Below are 19,141 nucleotides of genomic sequence, written 5' to 3'. Positions count from 1 at the left end.
TAGGGAAGGTAGGCGTACGTTACCTGAGTCACTCGTGATTGTATGTATCGTGACCAACCTTTTTTAGATGGAGTTATCCTCATGATCTACCTAATGACCAACCTTGCACATCTCTTGATGGCGACATAACTATGACCTCGTGCAAAAAATCTCTTTGACATGAGATCAACAAATTTGTACAATAAGATTATTAGATTAGTTCTAATCTGATCAAATTCTCTTTGACCCACGTCATCATTTCACATCACATGATTAACTTTTATTTTGTTCTCTCCCTCCCTCCTTCCTTTTTCTATAGTATTTCCTTTTCGAAGGGAAATTTGAAGTTAAATGCACCGGTGGTACATAAACTATTCGCGCCAGCTCAATTATCCCATGGACTTGCAAATTGCAGTTTCACCGGGCTAAACTTGCTGGTTTTTATTTTGGGAAAGAGAAATTTTCAGGACCGCCAAATTTTTAAAACTTTTTAGAGATTATTTCTGGTTTTATCGCTCAAATTTTGTCAGCTTTCAACGAAATAAATAAGTATGAAATAGTTAGAATTTGGTCCAAAAAATGTTTAGGTTATATTTGGTACCTCCAAAAACTACGGAAATTTCAGTGAGGTTGTAATCCCTGTGCGCAACGATGCAAGCATGGACGATTTTGCTTGCATGGCACAGTGAATTAGACGTCATTTTGCATAAATTATAGATATTTAGATTAGTATCAGCAACATGTTCGGCGTACGTGGATCCACGGGCGTGTGAAAATTTTATGAAAATGACCTTGAGGTTTTGTCAGCTCATTGTGTGGCCCTAGCTCTCCTTGTTCTCAGTTGTCATTTGCACAACGGAGGAGATGAATAGAAGCGCACTTCAGCGATCGTTAGCAATGATGCCACCGACCTTCGTCTATCTAATTGTCCTCTGCGTCCCTCTGACTATGGTTATATAGTCTTTACATATTTCTCATGCGCTCTTCGCTACCTCTTGTGTGTCGTAGATTGAGGATTTTTTTGGAAAGGGAGGGGGCTTCCAGTTTTGGTGTGATTGTTGGTTGATAATCATTGAATCTAGGTTTAGGAAGACGTAATATAAGTAGGTGTATGATCTTTTGTACATTGGTCGTTAGGAAACACCGATTCCGCATGAAAGTATGGGTTTTTTAATTTGATGATGCATTGGGTATAATATTATTTTTCTCGCGGATTCTTTGCAGTGTAGGTGACTATGAACACGAGTTTGGTATTGAGATGCACAATTGTGCTTTTTCGTGATATTAGGAAGAACATGACTTACATGATATTGTGCTTTAAAGAACATAAGTATTTCTATATATTGATCATGTAAGCATAATTGAGAAACATCCAGATGATATAATGATTGATGGTCATAGGAATTTCCAAAGTTTCTCCCTTTTCAAAAAAAAAAAAAAAAGAATTCCCAAAGTTCACTAGTCCAAGGATGATGCCATACTTTGAGAGGAATAGCAGGCAACCGAACACAAACTGAAGTAGGGTCAGTGCTAGGGAAAACAGGAACTCCCATATATAAGTTGGTGAAATCATTGGGTGAGCTTTAATTCGTCGGTGTCCTCATTTGAACACCATTTTACCTTCTATCTTAGTTTGGACATGTGGACCCTATAATGGTGAGCTTTATGTCATTGGTATAATGATTTTTATAACTGAACCAATTGGTATGAAAATAATACTGTAACGGAAATACTCTTCCCCAAGAGTAAGTCCGACCCTTCCCCGTACCCGCGCAAAGTGGAAGCTTCATGCACCGGGCTGCCCCTTTACAGTCCTATGAGCCATTCTATTGTTCTTTCAAACGGATTACACTCCAGCAGGAAGAGAAGTCCTTGTGACGTTTCACTAGAAGAGTACAGTAGAGATCCTACACATAAAAATAAACGTAAGTGGTAAAATCTGCTCCAAATCACTGGGCCAAGAGCCGAAGTTATCCACGAGCAATTCCGTTGTGACAAGTGACAGTCTGTTGAGTATGGAAGCATATACACTGTCTAACTTCATTGGTCAGTTTAGATTTTCAACATCACCTAACATGAGTATGAGCAATTGAACAGTACTGGGTAGCTATGCTACACGACCAAATCACTTCGACTTTCCGACCTCAAAACGTGGTCCGGCCGGGCGGCAAGTAAAAGTGAAAAGAAGAAGAAAGACAAATAATGTTCCCCCTGCCGATGTTGCTACAGGCGGTGGGCAGTGACGAGGCTGTCGTTGCCTAATCGACGGTACCTCGGAGGAGGGATCCTCACGAGGGGGAGAAGAAGTAGGGGCCATAGGGCGGAGTGCACACGGGACGGTGGTACGCGATTTACCCAGCTTCGGAACACCTGCACGATGACAGGGCCTACTGCTGCTTGTCTGGAATTATCTGGGCGCTTTCGCGTTGTTACAATGAGTTGTGGTTGTCTCGTTTCTAGCTCGAGATCTGCCTCTAGGGCTCCCAGGATCCGTCTTATATAGGCGCCCGGATCTAAGGTTTCTATGGAGAGTCCTACCCGGAATACAAGTTGCCTAACTAAGGAATATTACATTGCCGTGAACATCAAGGATCCACCTATTCCTAACTTGTCGTCATGGATCCGGCTTCCTTCATGGGCCTTCACGGATCTGACTCCTGGCACAGACCTCTTCGGATCCGGGTACCTCTGTAGGTCGGTTCGGATCCGAGTAACTCTGTAGGTCGGTTCGGATCCGGCTACCTTCGTAGGGCGGTTTGGATCCGGCTACCTTCGTAGGGCGGTTCGGATCCGGCTACCTCATAGGTCGGTTCGGATCCGGCTCCTTGTTCCTGGGTTGGACATCTTCCATCTTGATCAACAACAACTGGGCCGCCCGGTGGGCCATACGCCATCACCACCATCTGTGGGCCACCCGGGCTTGCCGGAATCGGACCATGTCGATGGTATACCTATGAAGTATATCCACAACAGTAGCCCCCGGAGTTCTCCAAGATTCACCGTTCTTCCATCCAGCTGAGCTTGCGCATATATCTTCATCCTTTGGCTGGAACGAATAATAAAGAATCTTGAAGGACTCCAAACTTTATATCTCAAACCAAGTATTGGTCGGAAACTTCATGATCCAATGGTCAGATTCTTCGAAGACACCATCCAACGTAATCTTCGGTATGGATCCGACTAACCAAATGCAGGTTCGGATCTGACTAGCCAAAATATAGGTGTGGATCCGACTACCCAAAATATAGGTGCGGATCCGACTAACAAAATATTAGGTGCGGATCCGGCTACCAAAAATTGAGGTGCGGATCTGACTACCAAAAATTAGGTGTGGATCCGGCTACCAAAAAATAGTTGCGGATCCGGCTACCAAATATATAGGTGCGGCTCCGGCTACCAAAAATTAGGTACGGATCCGGCTACCAAAAAATTAGGTGCGGATCCGACTAGTTAGCCAGATTTTCGCCATCTTTGAAAATTTTCTTAACATAACCATATGTATGTAGCCCCCGAGCGTTGAGTCGGCTTGCTCCAAGGAGACTCGATGCTCAGAAACTTAGCCCCTAAGCGTCAAGGTGGAAAATTTCCGGCTTATTGCTCCAAAGAGAACTTCATCGATGTAGCCCCCGAGCGCCAAGGTGAATTTACTTGAAAATCCGGCTTGGTGCTCTTAGAGTAGCTTTATATTTATATGTGACTTAGGAATAGCGTAAATCCCAAGCATCTTGGCGGAAATTTCCAGCACTGATACCCGAAAGGAAATACACTTTTCACCTAAGATCAAACCGCAGCCCCCGAGGGTTGGTTCCGGCTAAGCATAGCGGAATCAAGACTCAAGTTGCTTTTCCAGCTGTGCACGCCATGGATCCGCCTAACCTTCTCTCGTTGGATCCGGCTAGCTTCCCCTGGGGCTTCGCGCGGTGCTAGATCTGCTTGAAAACACCTTAAATCGAGGACTATTGTACGTCCAAGTGTCATGTACCTGATACATAAACATAAAAACATATTTGTATTAAATTGTTTCTTTGATTATGTTCAACGAACAAATGTAAGGCGGAACAAAAACGGCCTTTGAACAAATGTTTTAAAGCTGAAACTATGCAGCAGTTGAACAACATAAAACTGTCAAGGCGGAAAAAACTCGACTATCTTGAACAGTTAATGTAATTTATACGTTTTAAGCAAGTGCTGGTTTATCCGTTCTTCTGGTTTATATGCTTGACTTTTCGCGAGACGGCAAACTTTAAACACAGAACATCTGCTGAGGCGATAGCGCTTAATAGCAAAACAATCAAGAACCTCAGAAACAGAGGCCGGCTTTAAGTACCGAGATGTCACTACTAAGGAATCCACACATAAAACAACACAAAACGTGTAGGCCAGAAAACTTAAGCTAACGCCCGAAAGCGGAATTTTTGCAGCGTACTGGAGCCTTAAGCGGCAAAAACAGTACAAAGTTTTTCACGAGCGCGAGGCAAATCGTGGGAAAGATATGACCAACAGTGAAAGCGGTAAAAGACTCAAGATATGAGTGAACCAATCTTAATCTCGTGACCATAAAATTTTAAAATATTAAATATAAATAGGGACTTAGCTGTTTGGAGCGGAGTCAACGTCGGTCGTGGCGGTTTTCTTCGGCGTTCCGTCGAGCCGGTGCGAGATTGATTGTCGCAGTGGTCCTGTAGGTGCGGATCCACCTACCAAAATTTAGGTGTGGATCCGACTTCCAAAAATTTAGGTTCAGATCCACCTACCAAAATTTTGGTACGGATCCGGCTTCAAAAAATTAGGTGCGGATCCAACTACCAAAAATAGGTATGGATCCGACTACCAAAACATAGGTGAGGATCCAACTACCAAAAATAGGTATGGATCCGGCTACCAAAAAATATAGGTGCGGATCCGACTACCAAAAATAGGTATGGATCCGGCTACCAAAATATATAGGTGCGGATCCGACTACCAAAAATAGGTATGGATCCGGCTACCAAAATCAAGATTTGAAATTTTCAGATCTAAGACGGAGTCTTCCCTAGGAAGGTCCAGCAACTCAGATTGAATCTTTGCAGCTTCGTCCAGCGCAGCGGCGGTCGTAGCTACAGTACTTACCAGTGCGTTTCCGTCGAAATCGACGGTCTCGCCGATCAAGACGTGTAACCCGCCGATTGGGATGATGAAGAACTTGACGGGGTCTGTCCTAGTTGGAATCCAGAATTCGACAGAAGGACGATCGGAAAGTTGAAGCTTCCCATGGTGGAACCCTCCCGGTTCCGGCCTCCAGACGCCGCTGGCCCCACGGTGGGCGCCAACTGTCGTTGCCTAATCGACGGTACCTCGGAGGAGGGATCCTCACGAGGGGAGAAGAAGTAGGGGCCATAGGGCGGAGTGCACACGGGACGGTGGTACGCGATTTACCCAACTTCGGAACACCCGCACGATGACGGGGCCTACTGCTGCTTGTCTGGAATTATCTGGGCGCTTTCGCGTTGTTACAATGAGTTGTGGTTGTCTCGTTTCTAGCTCGAGATCTGCCTCTAGGGCTCCCAGGATCCGTCTTATATAGGCGCCCGGATCTAAGGTTTCTATGGAGAGTCCTACCCGGAATACAAGTTGCCTAACTACGGAATATTACATTGCCGTGAACGTCAAGGATCCACCTATTCCTAACTTGTCGTCATGGATCCGGCTTCCTTCATGGGCCTTCACGGATCTGACTCCTGGCACAGACCTCTTCGGATCCGGGTACCTCTGTAGGTCGGTTCGGATCCGAGTAACTCTGTAGGTCGGTTCGGATCCGGGTAACTCTGTAGGGCGGTTCGGATCCGGCTACCTTCGTAGGGCGGTTCGGATCCGGCTACCTTCGTAGGGCGGTTCGGATCCGGCTACCTCATAGGTCGGTTCGGATCCGGCTCCTTGTTCCTGGGTTGGACATCTTCCATCTTGATCAACAACAACTGGGCCGCCCGGTGGGCCATACGCCATCACCACCATCTGTGGGCCACCCGGGCTTGCCGGAATCGGACCATGTCGATGGTATACCTATGAAGTATATCCACAACAGAGGCCGTCGTCGAAGTTCTGGGAGTAGCTCTTCAGGTCGTATCCAAAACTCACGGCGCGGCGCTTCGGCCGCAGCACCGCGCGCCTCACCTTCCAGAACAGCTGCCTCACCGGCGCCGGCGCTCGCCGCCACGACTGGCCGCTACTCTTCCCTTCCACGCTCTTACCGCTGCCGACGCTCCTCGTCGCGCCCAATGTCACCAGCAGAAATGCCATCGATCCCCAAAAATGAGTTTGTTGCAGATGATTATGGTGCGACTGTATGGCGCTCTTCTGTTAATCCGAGAGAAGCGCACCGTTTGCACAAATGAGACTCCTTGTCAACCGTTTTATAAGCTTGGTATGGATGGCGCCGGTGCTAGATGCCACCGGCGGGCCGGCCACCCCTAGCGCGCGCCCACTGAAGGCTGACGAGAAAATCCACTATACACGACTGGCTAGGCAAAAGAACACATTTTCAGACATCTTTCCTCGTTGCCACCCTACAGTTCTACGGTTACCAAAAAGTAAGTGTGTGTTGGGTGTGCTTAAGCTAGGTTGAAACCACCTTCTTGGTGACGACTCATATATCCAATCACGAAGATATACTTGTTTGGGACAAATCTGCAGAAAAGAGACAAAGGGAAGAGATGATGACTGCATTGGGACGCTTTACGCGGTCGACATTGGCACAAACAGGGTCTATCCTTTTGTATCTACGATACTAAGCAGCACTAAGCACTTTCAAACTTTTGTATCCACACCGCCATTGACGAACTCCTTTTTCATGATCTTATCCTTAAATGAAAAGCATGAATGTATACAATATCTGACGGATAATGAATTGAGAAATTAAATCGCCCGTAGTGCAAGAATACGCACTAGTAGAGATCGAGTCGTCGTACACGGCTAAAATGGGTTGTCGCACACGATAAATCTAAACGTCCCTATGCAAGAGTGGACGATATGCCAAAACAAAGCACACGGTTTCTCCGACATCGACAGGTCACATATTTTCTTTAAAACAACCATGTGCGATTTAGAGGCCCGCGTAAATGGTATGTGGTGCTCTCCCATTTGTGTTTCTGACAATCGGAGACAGTATGTTTACGCGAATCGTCTGCTTTATAAAAACATCACGAACAGTTTTAAACAGAACGGGCTCGTTCTAGCTGCAGAACCATGCTACTAGCAGGTATATGCCCAACTGAACACTCATGCAAATACAATATCAAATTTGAATTATATTGCACTAGAGATGATGACTGCATTGGGACGCTTTACGTGGTCGACATTGGCACAAACATGGTCTATCCTTTTGTATCCACGACTAACCAGCTGCAAGCACTTTCAACTTTTGCATCCAAACCGCGACTGAGGAACTCCTTTGTCATGGAATGTATACAACATCTCATGGATAATGAATTGAGAAATTAAATCGCCTGTAGTGCAAGAACACGTATTCAATCTGTCGATCGTGTTTCCTTTTCTCCCTGCTTACCTATGGATATAGCAGATGTTGTGCACTCGATGGCTCTTTTCATACATGACTATCTATCTACTCAACGATATCCACCCGCGGGGGGCGAGCCGGTGACCAAGTTTCCCATACTAATTAAGCTCATCAAAAAAGTAGACGTCAAAAGGAAGAGCACTAGCATTTGAGCCGATACCAATAAGAAGCTGCCCACGAGCTAGGACTAGCAAAACCGAACCAGCTGATCAACACATCACATAAAGGACGGCCATTGCTTGGTAGTTTGTCAAGCAGGTCCATATATCTTAGATTTTTAGTTTTTCGAAAAAGGGCATTTTATTACTTCAGATTTGACGTAATACACCCGATCTCTGCATAACTAGGATGCACACAGCCGTTTCACAACCAAACTAAAAAGTATCAACTACAAAAAGAGTTATCATAACCGGCGAACAAATCATGGTGATGGAGCCGCTATCCTTAGACTATGTAGCCACCCATGTTGGATAGTGAACTCTTTGGCAGTATTCTCCAATCGTGTAGACACCTCCGTAAAGAGGTCGCGGTCCTCCAAGCGCTGAAGCGGCGACCATAAACGGAGCGTAGCCGTAGACCGGTAAATTACCTGCATAAGAGAAGAATTTATGTCATTGAAAACCTTGTCATTTCTACATAGTCAGAGCGACCATATAACGGCTAACGCTCCCACCCTGATAAGATTCCTAAACCTGACCTCTATCCCATTTAGCCAATTGCCGAAGATGTTTGCAACGCTACGGGGAGGGTATAAGCTAGATCCTATCTGGATGATAGTGACCACATTTCATTAAACAATAAGTTTATAACGGTTACACAAGTTGAAACTATGATGGCATGTGCAGTGGTTTAGACACATGTTGTCCGTGACTTGGCTCTATGTTAGCTATAAATTGTAACATACGCATTTTGTACAAGGGGTTGTCTTTTTAGGTTTTCAAGTGTCGACAAACCGACAATTGCATGAAGTGTGCAATCTTGGATCAATCTTTTTTCTTTGTCGTATCTAACAGATTTAAGTGATGAATTAACTGTTCTCGATTCCACAAATTTTAAAAAACCATTGTTAGTTGACATATGTGACCCTCGGGCGACTATGGATTGCACTTTTTTTTGCATCCGGCGCTGGTGTCCATACTTGCGTGGATTTATCTCTCTCCGAATTGGACTCCTCCTAGTCTACTATCCATCTCTGGTTCATGGTATTGGTTGCCTCTCATTAAAGTAACTCCCCTGGTGTCGGACTAGGGTTTGATTCTCTGTCAATCTGCAATATGACATCACCAAAATAAAGTTTGACGACTCAAGCGAGTTGATCAGGAACAAAGAAGGGAGAGGCCCTTGATGATCATATGCCTCTCTATTCCCCAAGCTCCGTAAAGCGTTGGATGTTGTGTTTTACTATTTTTTCCTCCATTTCCGATAATCTATCCAACCCCAGGCAACTTCGTATTGCAATAAACACAATCATTGCCTTCTTCTCCTCATCCTTGATCTTACTCAAACCCGACCTACTCTCTATCTTGGGCATACTCGTTGTGGCGAGTGATTTGTCTCTAGAAGTGTCTATCTTGAGATACTGATTTTCAACGATGAGTTGTGGAATGAAAGAGGACAAGGAAACCCCTTTCAGGTGGAAGCATCTCTCTAAGTGCTTCGTAAAAAAATTACATATTTTCTAGATAAGGACACCTGAAATTAATCAAAATAAAGTGTGTTTGCAATGTTACACAACCTCGATCCGGTCTAACCAAAGAAAAGTTATCGGATAGAGACACTTCAAATTAATTGCAAAAATGTGTGTATTCAATGTAATACAACCTTGAACAACTCAAGCAGTCTTGCTCGTGCTACCTGGAATTTTTTTCAAAGATAGGTCATTTGTTAAGGACACTTAAAGTTAATCAGAAAAATCATATGTTTGGAGCTAAAAGAGTGGTGTTCCCAAATCGCACAAACCATGATAAAACGATGTTCTCATAGGAAAAGAAGAACTGGGAGTGCCCTTTTTACCAGGTTTCTTTCCATGAATAATTCTTGTAATATCCTTACAAAACTGTTCTAGCCTCCCATCCAAGTTCTCTTTATTTAACTTTTTAATAACTACTACTTGTGGTTGTGTTTTTTTATTTTTTCTAAAGTAATTCTAGGAAATATTGTGTGGTGGCACGTCATGAAACCAACTGAGTTTATTTAGACAAGTCATGTCTTGCACGACGGTTTATGTAAAGTTGTAAAAGAAATAAAAATCTATCACTAGATATCTTAGTTGTATTGACCCCCTCCCTTTATATTGTGTGACTAACTATAAGTTAAGTTAAGATGCACGTACATAAAAATTGAAACATTGTTGCAAGCTCAAATTACAGCGTAGATGTGCCATGAATGATTCAGTACACTCCTCGAACATCACTAATCCACGATTGTCAATGACACCTTTACTATACCCATCGGTCGTATAAAAAGAATGCAAGCTAAAACACTACAAGACGAGGAGAATGTATTCCTAAACGTGTGTGATATTTCCCCCTCTATGCATCGGTTGCTAATGTTGGAAATATGTCCTAGATAAAATTGTTATTATTCTTGGTCATCACTTGATCTTATTCTTTATCATATCAAATATGTATATACCAATCAATGATATAAATGCCAAAAACACAATCCATATCATTATCGTCATGGCATCCAACATTGAATCCAATGCATGATCTTCAAGCATGCAATCCCTATGGACAAACCCTTCATGTAAAACTCAGTACAAACAATAGTCTATATAGATTGTCATTAATTACCAAAAGTCCAAAACTACACATGGGTGTTCCATGCCTTTTCAGTGTTGTAACCATCGGGTTGTTTTTTGGGGAGCGGTATAAAAATTGGGGTCGCCCTATCTTGACGTATGTGCTTGGGACATTTTCTCATCCAAAATCATAAAACAGGTTATTTTATGGTTTTGAACAAATTGCATAGAGATGCTCCTACGTGAGCCACTTTGAGTCTTATCGTGGCAATCATTCTTCTAGATGAGAGAGTGATGCTCCCGTTCTTATTAACACACATCCCCCCATAGTGACATGACTAGTATTTGTGTTAGTAAGATTGGTTTTTCGGTGGGCCCCGGTAAAAAATCTACATCGGTACTCCTCCTTACGTCAGAGCAAAGAATTTGCATACTAGCACAACTAGTGTCTTAATGGATTTAACCATGGATTCTACTAAAAGATACCAGGAGATGTTTTGGTCACAAACTGATTTCAAGTGTCATTCTCATTCCATCTTCCTCTTTGAAAATTGTATTTGGTATTAAAACTTGTAAACAATTTCCTCTCAATTTCTCCGCCTGAATTAATGAGAGAAGTAGTGAAGGGGTGATACTAATGAAGTTTTCATCACGAGAGCTTGACATAAAATAATAAGACATATCTGCAAGGCAGCTGGAGTACTATCTACTGGACTACACATACCTATTTTATTTTCCAGCTTTGCATTGTATAAAACATTCTACCCTCAAACTTGGTTAAGCTTGCACTAATCATGCAATAATACTTCTTTGTTTACATTAAAAAAATTGTGCAATTCCTATATCAATATACTAGAGACAATGTTATTTGTTGGCGGTGCACATATTGTGAACTACTTTTTTATTGGATCTTTGAGTTTATTTTTAATTAATGTTTCTTGGTAAAAAAAAATTATAGCTGCATGTGCACAAGTTGAAGTATTTCCCACCTCGGATAACTTTGCAGCCTATAGATTGGCCCTCGGTTGTCTTTCTCAATTATGTGAATAATAAAATGCTGCAAAGGGGAGGGTTGAACTCTTGTTTCGTGTATCTCTTCGATGTTACTTACTAAGTCATGAAAAAGCTCCATTTTTATATAAAAATGTTTCCTTTATAAAATCTGATACATGTAATATTCCAAGGAAACTTATTCACTATAACATAAAGTAACAAGTCCATTATGCATTTAAGCCACCAACCAATCGAACATGACAATGAAATGACTAGATGTGTGTTATCACCAGAATTTGACCGGATCAGAGGTGGGCCGCGATTAAGATGGGCTTGAAGAATATACACGGAAGAAATACATGAATCGGCCTTGTATACAAAGTTTGGGCTAGTTTGCCCGTGTATCTGTAAATATAGTAGGATACGTGTCGGTTAGATAGAATTTGGCTCGTGCACGGTTGGGATTATTCCACGTTAGAAAGTCTACGGACTATAAATATGTATCTAGGGTTATTGAGAAAAACAACAATCACGTTCATCACAAACCAATCTAGGCGCATCGCCAACTCCCTTGTTTCGAGGGTTTCTTCCGAGTAAGCATCATGCTGCCTAGATCGCTTCTTGCGATCTAGGAAGTACACGTTTATTCGTTGTTCAAGCGTTGCTCGTGCTGAAGCCTTGTTGATGGCGAGCAACGTAGTTATCATAGATGTGTTAGGGTTAGCATTGTTTCATCGCATCATATGCTTTCGTCCATGCAACCCTTAGACATCTAGCCGCCCTTACACCTATCTTAGGTGTAAGGGCGGCACCTCGCTTGATCATTATTTAGTAGATCCGATCTGTTATGATTGCTCCTTGTTCTTCAAGGATTATTTTAATATCTGCATAGTTAGGCCTTGCAAACGGGTTGAAGGATCCAGTAGCACGTAGAGTGTAGTCTGCTAGCCCTAGATGAGATGTTTCGGGGATCAACTTCATGTTGGTTTTTAGGCCTTGTCTAGGGTCGGTTTATTATCACCGTGCGTGGCTGCCAGGCTCAATCACGCGTAGGATGTTCCGATTATGTGGTGAAAACCCTAAATCATCGTAGATCGTTCCAGCTTTATATTGATCAAGCAGGACCACCATTGATCGTATACCTCATACGGATCATGGGTGGATCGGCTCCTTGAGCCGATTCACAGGACAACCTGAGAGCTGATTGAGGCTCGTATTTAATATTTACGTGTATGCCATGCAGGAAACTAAGCGAAGCAAATCCATCACCTTCCCGACCGGGTATAGGTCGGGTGGCACGCCTTGCACCAGCATCGGACGTGCGTGCCGAGGCTTTGCGGGCCGTCGCTCGAGGGACCAGGGCCAGCCGCGGTCTCGGGAGCCTCCCGACTCTCTTGTGTTGCCCGTCGCTGCTCGCCGGTGGGTTTCCGACCGCAACACATTCGGCACGCCCGGTGGGACCGTCTTCGACATCAACTGCATCGCCATCTACATCTGAGATGGCGGAAGGTACTCCAGTCACGTACGAAGATCTAACTGAGGAGCTCAAGAAGAAGTATGACGAGGTCAAAGAGATCCTCAAAGCCGACCTCATCGGCTCTTTCCAGAGAACCCGCTCACACGGCATCAGGTGGAAAGGGTTCTCACCTGAAGGCGCGCTCGATGGAGTGGACCTGTCCGCCCCGTCAGAAGAACGCACCAGGTCTCTGCGTCAGGAGATTAATTTCATGGTAGCTCATTCGCTGCACCGCCATTCTGAGAGCCTGGTGAACACTTTGGAGCGTGTCGCCCTTCGGGTGATCCAGGAAATCATGAGGCATCAGCACTCTCCGTCAGGACCAGCTCTAGGGACTCACCAAGGGGAGATACCACTCCAGTCCCGACCACCGCTGCCGTTCGCGTTGGCAGCACCGAAGTGCCGAGTTCACCGGCATACGTCGTCTACAAGATCGGTGGTGACCCTAGTGATTACCGGTTCTTGTATGAGGCGCCTAACGAGATCCCTCACGGATACACGTGCACATACGTGCCGGAGCTGCGATGACTCGGGCACTCACGAACCGGACCGCAACAGCGGGGACTTCGGAACAGCGGGAGGAACTTCTGGAACGGATCTTGAGAAGCGGACGTGGCTAGCTAAGTATGCCACTCCAACGAACCTCCGAGCTCAACTCCTGCAGGTTGGCTCGAGCTTGAGAAGCAAGCGTGGCTGGCTAAGTATGCCACTCCGGCGAATGTTCGGAGTTCGACTCCTGCAGCCAGCACCGCGGATCGGATCAGTACAATCTTGAGAGACCAGTTCGGCATGGTGCCGAAAAGGAGGGCAATCGGCTATTCCAATTCGTACCCCAACGAGTACGATTTGATCCCACTACCACCCAAATATCGGCTCCCTGAATTCTCCAAGTTTAGTGGGTCAGATGGCTCCAGTTTAATCGAACATGTGAGCCGATATTTGGCGCAGCTGGGCACGATCTCAGCATCAGATAAACTACGCGTGAGGTTCTTTGCACAGTCCCTCATAGGATTGGCTTTCGGGTGGTACACATCGCTGCCACCAGACTCAATCCGGACTTGGAAGCAGTTGGAAGAACAGTTCCACATGCAGTATCACTCAGAGGCTTCCGAGGCTGGCATTGCCGATCTAGCACAAGTACGACATAAGCGCGGAGAAACAGTGTCGAGAATACATCCGGCGCTTCGGGACCGTTAGGAACCGATGCTATTCGGCTCGTGTGACCGAAAAAGAAGCGATCGAGTTGGCGGTGGTGGGTCTCGCATCACCGATCAAGGATGTGGCCTCCCAAGCGAGACTACCCTTCACCGGCGCATATGGTGCGAAGGCTGTCGTTATATGAACGAGCGCCACCCGGAGGTGTACCGGGATAAATTCAAGCGTGCGGTGGTCCCGGTTGAGGCGGATGAAGATGAAGGCTCGCGGGAGATCAAGAGGTAGCAGTGGCTGAATGGACTCGGGGGGCAAGCCCCGTGTCCTGCAAATGGGTTAAGCCACAAGGTCCTCCAAGAGGGTTTGACTTCGATGTGACCAAGGCTGAGCAAATTTTCGACCTCTTGCTTAAGGAAAAGCAGCTAAAGGTACCCGAAGGCCACAAAATCCCCACGGCGCGAGAGCTGAACGGAAAGCCATACCGCAAGTGGCATAACACGTTCACCCATACCACCAACGACTGCGGGGTGTGGTGTCGGCGGATCCAAATGGCGATAGAACAAGGGCGTCTAATTTTCAGCCAGTACGCCATGAAAGTCGACACACACCCCTTCCCCGCTGTTAACATGGTGGAGTGCACTTACCCGGGAGGTGCCAGCCAGGGTTCTCGTTCAACATCAACATGGTAGGACCTGGGCACCACCCTGGTAAGGACAGAGACGAGGGCAGCTGCTCTCATAACAAGGACAAAGAGGAAGCCGTTCCACGCGATCGGCTCCGGCACGATGGCAAGCGCTACATCACAGAGGGAGAAGTGAAGAACGTGCGATATCAGCGACCTCTCTCCGATCACCTCCTCAACAAATACGTGAGTCAATACGACCAACGCCGATGATATGACGACAACGAAAGAGATCGTCTGGCTAGCAGGTACGCTAGGAGACATCGTCGGCATGATCGCGACGAGGAGAGATATGAGCGCCACACCAAGGAAAAGTCAAGAGAGCAAGACGACATGGATAGGCACTGGGACTGTCCCTTCTTCGTACACTCGCTGGGATTCGGGAATGAGCCGATTGCCTACAATCGGCAACCGCCCGAATGTAGACAGAAGAAGAAGGATGCAGGTGACGTGTCCGTGTTCAAACGTCTAGGGCCTCTCCCGCCTCGGAACAAGCACGCTGAGCCCTCTCGGGTGGAAGATCTCGAGGAGTTAGAAGACGATGATGAAGAAGATAAGTACCACCGGCCAAGGTGGTGCCCTGATGGACTCAGCCGTCCCCAAAGCGTAGGGTTCAGCGACTACGTGGTTTGGAGGAAGCCGAAAGGTTATACCTGCACACGTTAAGGAAGGCGCGGCCTGATCTGGCCGCGAAAATTCAGCGGACTCTGGACGAAGAAGGTCGGCCACAAAAGAAAGAGTGGCGCCCCAGACAAAGGAAAGCCGATGATGAGACATCGGCTGGCACAAACATGGTGTTCATCCTTCCGGCGGAGTTTAGTGCTCCAGGATTAGACGAAGCACCTGTGGCACAACTTGACTGCGGCCCACGGCCAGTTATCTTTGAGAAGCCACGAGAAAGAAGCTACAGTGCCTTGGCTAACTACAGAGCCGATATCTGCAGTTACCTGACAGATTCGGCTCGGGGGGCACCTAATCAGATGAACATGTGCGATGAACATGTGCGATACATGGGCAGTGAAATATTGGGGGCCGATAGAAAAATCGGCCAGTAAAAAAATGTACATGCAAGTCACAGCCGATGCACAGACATCGACTTGAGAAAATATGCGAAGACAACAGTATACAAGTACAGCCGATGCAAAGACATCGACTTCAGAATGTAAAAAGCCGATGCACAGCCATCGACTCTAGAGGTACAAGTTCAGCAAGACATTTATCAGTTTACACAGAGAGGCTCTACTGAAGGAACGCGTTGAGGGCATGAAGGGCGTCAGCACGGATACGATCCACCTCGGCGAACTCAGCCTCGTCGTCCTCGTCTTTGCCCGTCACCAGCTGACTGCTCAGGGCACGAATTTCAGCCAGATCGGTCTTCAGATCGGCTGTGAGGCCTTTTGCTTCCTCTTGAGAGCGGGCAATGACGGTTTCCTTTTCTTGGATAAGCTACTTGGTCACCCTGACCCTCTCTTCAAGGTTCTCCAGTTCCTTACGCAGGGTCTCGAGTTCGGCACTATTGGCGAAGTGTCGGTTTGGCGTCTAAAGCGGCCTTTTTCTCGTTGAGCCGTTGACACTTGTCCGCAATATCGGCTCTCAACGGAAGCTGGGCGCGATGAAGGATAATTCTTTGACGAGCCGATCGCACCCTTGACCCGAAGACCGACGGAGTCACGAGCTGGCCAAAGCTTCACCTGCGGTGTCACCGGGAGATGGGGCTGGATGTCTTCGAGGATGCCCTTGATCGCCTCGGGGTTTTCAACCAGGGTCTCAACTGAGGAGGAGAGCAAAGCCTTGAGGCGCTGGAGTGGACCATGGATCGTGCTAGGGCTTGGCTCTTCACCTGCCTCGGAAGTAGCCGGTTCGATGGATTCAGGATCGAACGTCAGCAAGCTTGAAAGATCAAAACCCTGACAGACGAACAAGGGCAGTATTAGTATACAACAAAGAAAGGGGTAGAGCCAAGGGAGTGGAGTGTACCTCTCCCAAAGTAGGAGGAGCAGCCGATGTTGTGATGATCGGCTTTTCCGTGGACTTGGCTAGGCTAGCCACTTGGTCAGCCACGCTCGTCGAGGTGGCTAGGTCTAGCGTGGCGGAGGGCATCAGTACCTCTTCAACATCCCCGCTAGAGGTCTCATTAGTCTGCAAAAGAAATGGTGAGCCGATCCAAGTAGCAATGGGACGGCATGAAATATGAACTGGTGAAGCAATTACATTTGAAACCTCCTGGCTTGGCGAGGAAACTCGTGGGTCTTTGCGAGCCCTTTTGACACATCGACGCTTCACACGTGACCCTGTTTTGATTGAAGCTTGAGGAGCAACAGGCTCGGGAGTCGACCTTTTCCTAGAAGCCGACGCTGGCGAGTCCGTCTGACTCTGTGTGGTGGATCTCCCGGAGTTGCCCGGGTGTGAGTCCCCTTGGCTGGACTGTGCCTCCCCGCTGGAGTTCTCTTCGATGGAAGTTTGTAAAAAGAAGTACAATCATATTGCAAAAGGCTGGGAGGACAGATAAATTTAGTCAAGGCACGAGTCAGCTTACATGCAAGCTTTCTTGGACAGGAGCTTTGCGCTTCAGGGTTTTTCTAGAAGCTACTTTCCTCACTGCCTTCCTCGTCCGGATTGAGGCTCGGGGGCAAGCGGCCCCGAGGATGCTTTACTCTTGGGAGCCGATTTCGGTGAAATCGGCTGGCTCTGCATTATGACCTTCTTCAGGGGTGGCGAGCTCTGACAGAAGAGAACCACCGGGGCTGGTGGAAGGAATTTGAAGGGGGAGCCATCGGCTTGCGTGGGCTCTGGGCCATCTTGTTGCTGCCAAGAGATAGAGCCAGGTTACAGACAATCACCATAAGCCATTGCAAGAAATTTATATGTAATGATACCTGGTGTGCAGGAACGTCATATTCGGCATCAAGTTGCTTCAGCAACGGTCCTAGAGCTCTTCTGAAGGCGTGGGTCTTCCACATGGACCACCAAGTCTCGAAACCATCGGTAGTGATGGTGAAACGAGAGGTTGTGAGGAATTGGAATGGCCGAACGTCAAAGAAGGTATAGCACCTTTGGCCGATAAGAATGTCGGGCGGTTCAGCTACGCTTGTCGTCGGTGGTGGAGAAAGAAGTGTGGGGGCACTTGCCCGAGACCAAGCTGCCTGGATACTACCACCGGTTGGTAAGACTCATAACCAGGCTTGATAATCCTGTTTGAGGTACTCATGCCAACTGGGAGAAAGCAAGGACGGATCATGATAGAGTACAAGTGCTGGGTGCTAGCGTCATCGGCAAAGCTGTCTAATCGGAAGGAGACTGGATTCTCAAAGTTCTCCGATTCAGTGTAAGGAAAGAACAGGGGGTTGTCCAAGCCTTGGAAGAAAATCTTGAACCACTCGTTGCTTCCTTGGGGATCAGCTTCGTTGCCCGGGGGACTATACGGAGCTTGGCCATAGCTAGTGCATCGGATCTCCTTCCCATTAGCATCCGGGAAGGTGCGGGTGGCCGGAGGTGGGAAGTTTGGGATCCGGTTTTGAAAGTACAGTCGAGCCCATAACTGAATAAACCACCAGGGGCCTCCTGTTTTAACTGTCTTTTGGGAGAATAGTTTGACAGACATCAGTTGAAGAGATCGATAGACCTCTCCAACGAACAGTTTGCCGAGGCCAAGTTGAGTGCCTTTGGCGAGTTCATAGGCCAGGGAAAGGTAATTCTTGGTTGGGGCGAGTGAAGGACCACAGAATATGAAGTGCTCCAGCCAGAAGTTCAAGAAGGCCGTGTGCTCTTTCTCTGTCACAGGGCCTTTGGTTTTCATGTAACGCCTGAGGTAGGCGCCCCAGCTTGTACACTCTGTTTTAGAGGAAAGGGTGAAAGGGACCTTTGGCAACTTAAAGGCAGAGGGGCTTGAGGACGCAATGTCCAGGCCTGTGATCATGGCCACGTCCAGCAGAGTTGGTGTCATGGGGCTATGGCCGAACATGAAGCAATTCAGCGCATCAGACCAAAAATAGCCAATGGTTTTCAGAATGTTCTCATTCTTTTCAAGAGGAGACAATGATAATGACAAAGCATCGGCTATCCCTATCGTTTCCCAGGTGGCATAATGGGTTTTAGACACTCTACTGTACCATGCCCCCCAACCTCCAGGAGGATTAGGCCAGGCTCGCAGGCAGTCGGCCCAGGAAGTCAGATCTAAATTCTGGTTCACGAAGGGAATTCTATTGGCCTCGCATGAGATTAAGTGAGCGGGACTCTCGGAAGAACGGGGGCCAAGACACATAGAGTTTGGGAGAGAAGGATGCGGCAGCAGGATGTCTGAAACCTAAAATTAATAACGGAATAGGGCATTAATTCAGGTGTTTGCTGCTTAATCCTAACATTGATTCGAATGGCGAAGAGGCGGTTAAGGATTCGTGGAACTGCTTGGGCGGCGATTTGGGTATCTGAGGTTGCTTTCTCAGACGGAGGTCGCAGGTTACCATTTGGAGGGGCAATTAGGTCGGCCTTACTCGTGTTTTATGGTAGAGGCCGATGCGATGCCAT

This window comes from Lolium rigidum, chromosome 4, assembly GCF_022539505.1.
Source record: "Lolium rigidum isolate FL_2022 chromosome 4, APGP_CSIRO_Lrig_0.1, whole genome shotgun sequence".
In the NCBI taxonomy this organism is placed as follows: Eukaryota; Viridiplantae; Streptophyta; class Magnoliopsida; order Poales; family Poaceae; genus Lolium; species Lolium rigidum.
The sequence above is the reverse complement of the archived record's forward strand: the minus strand, read 5'-3'. Positions refer to the sequence as shown.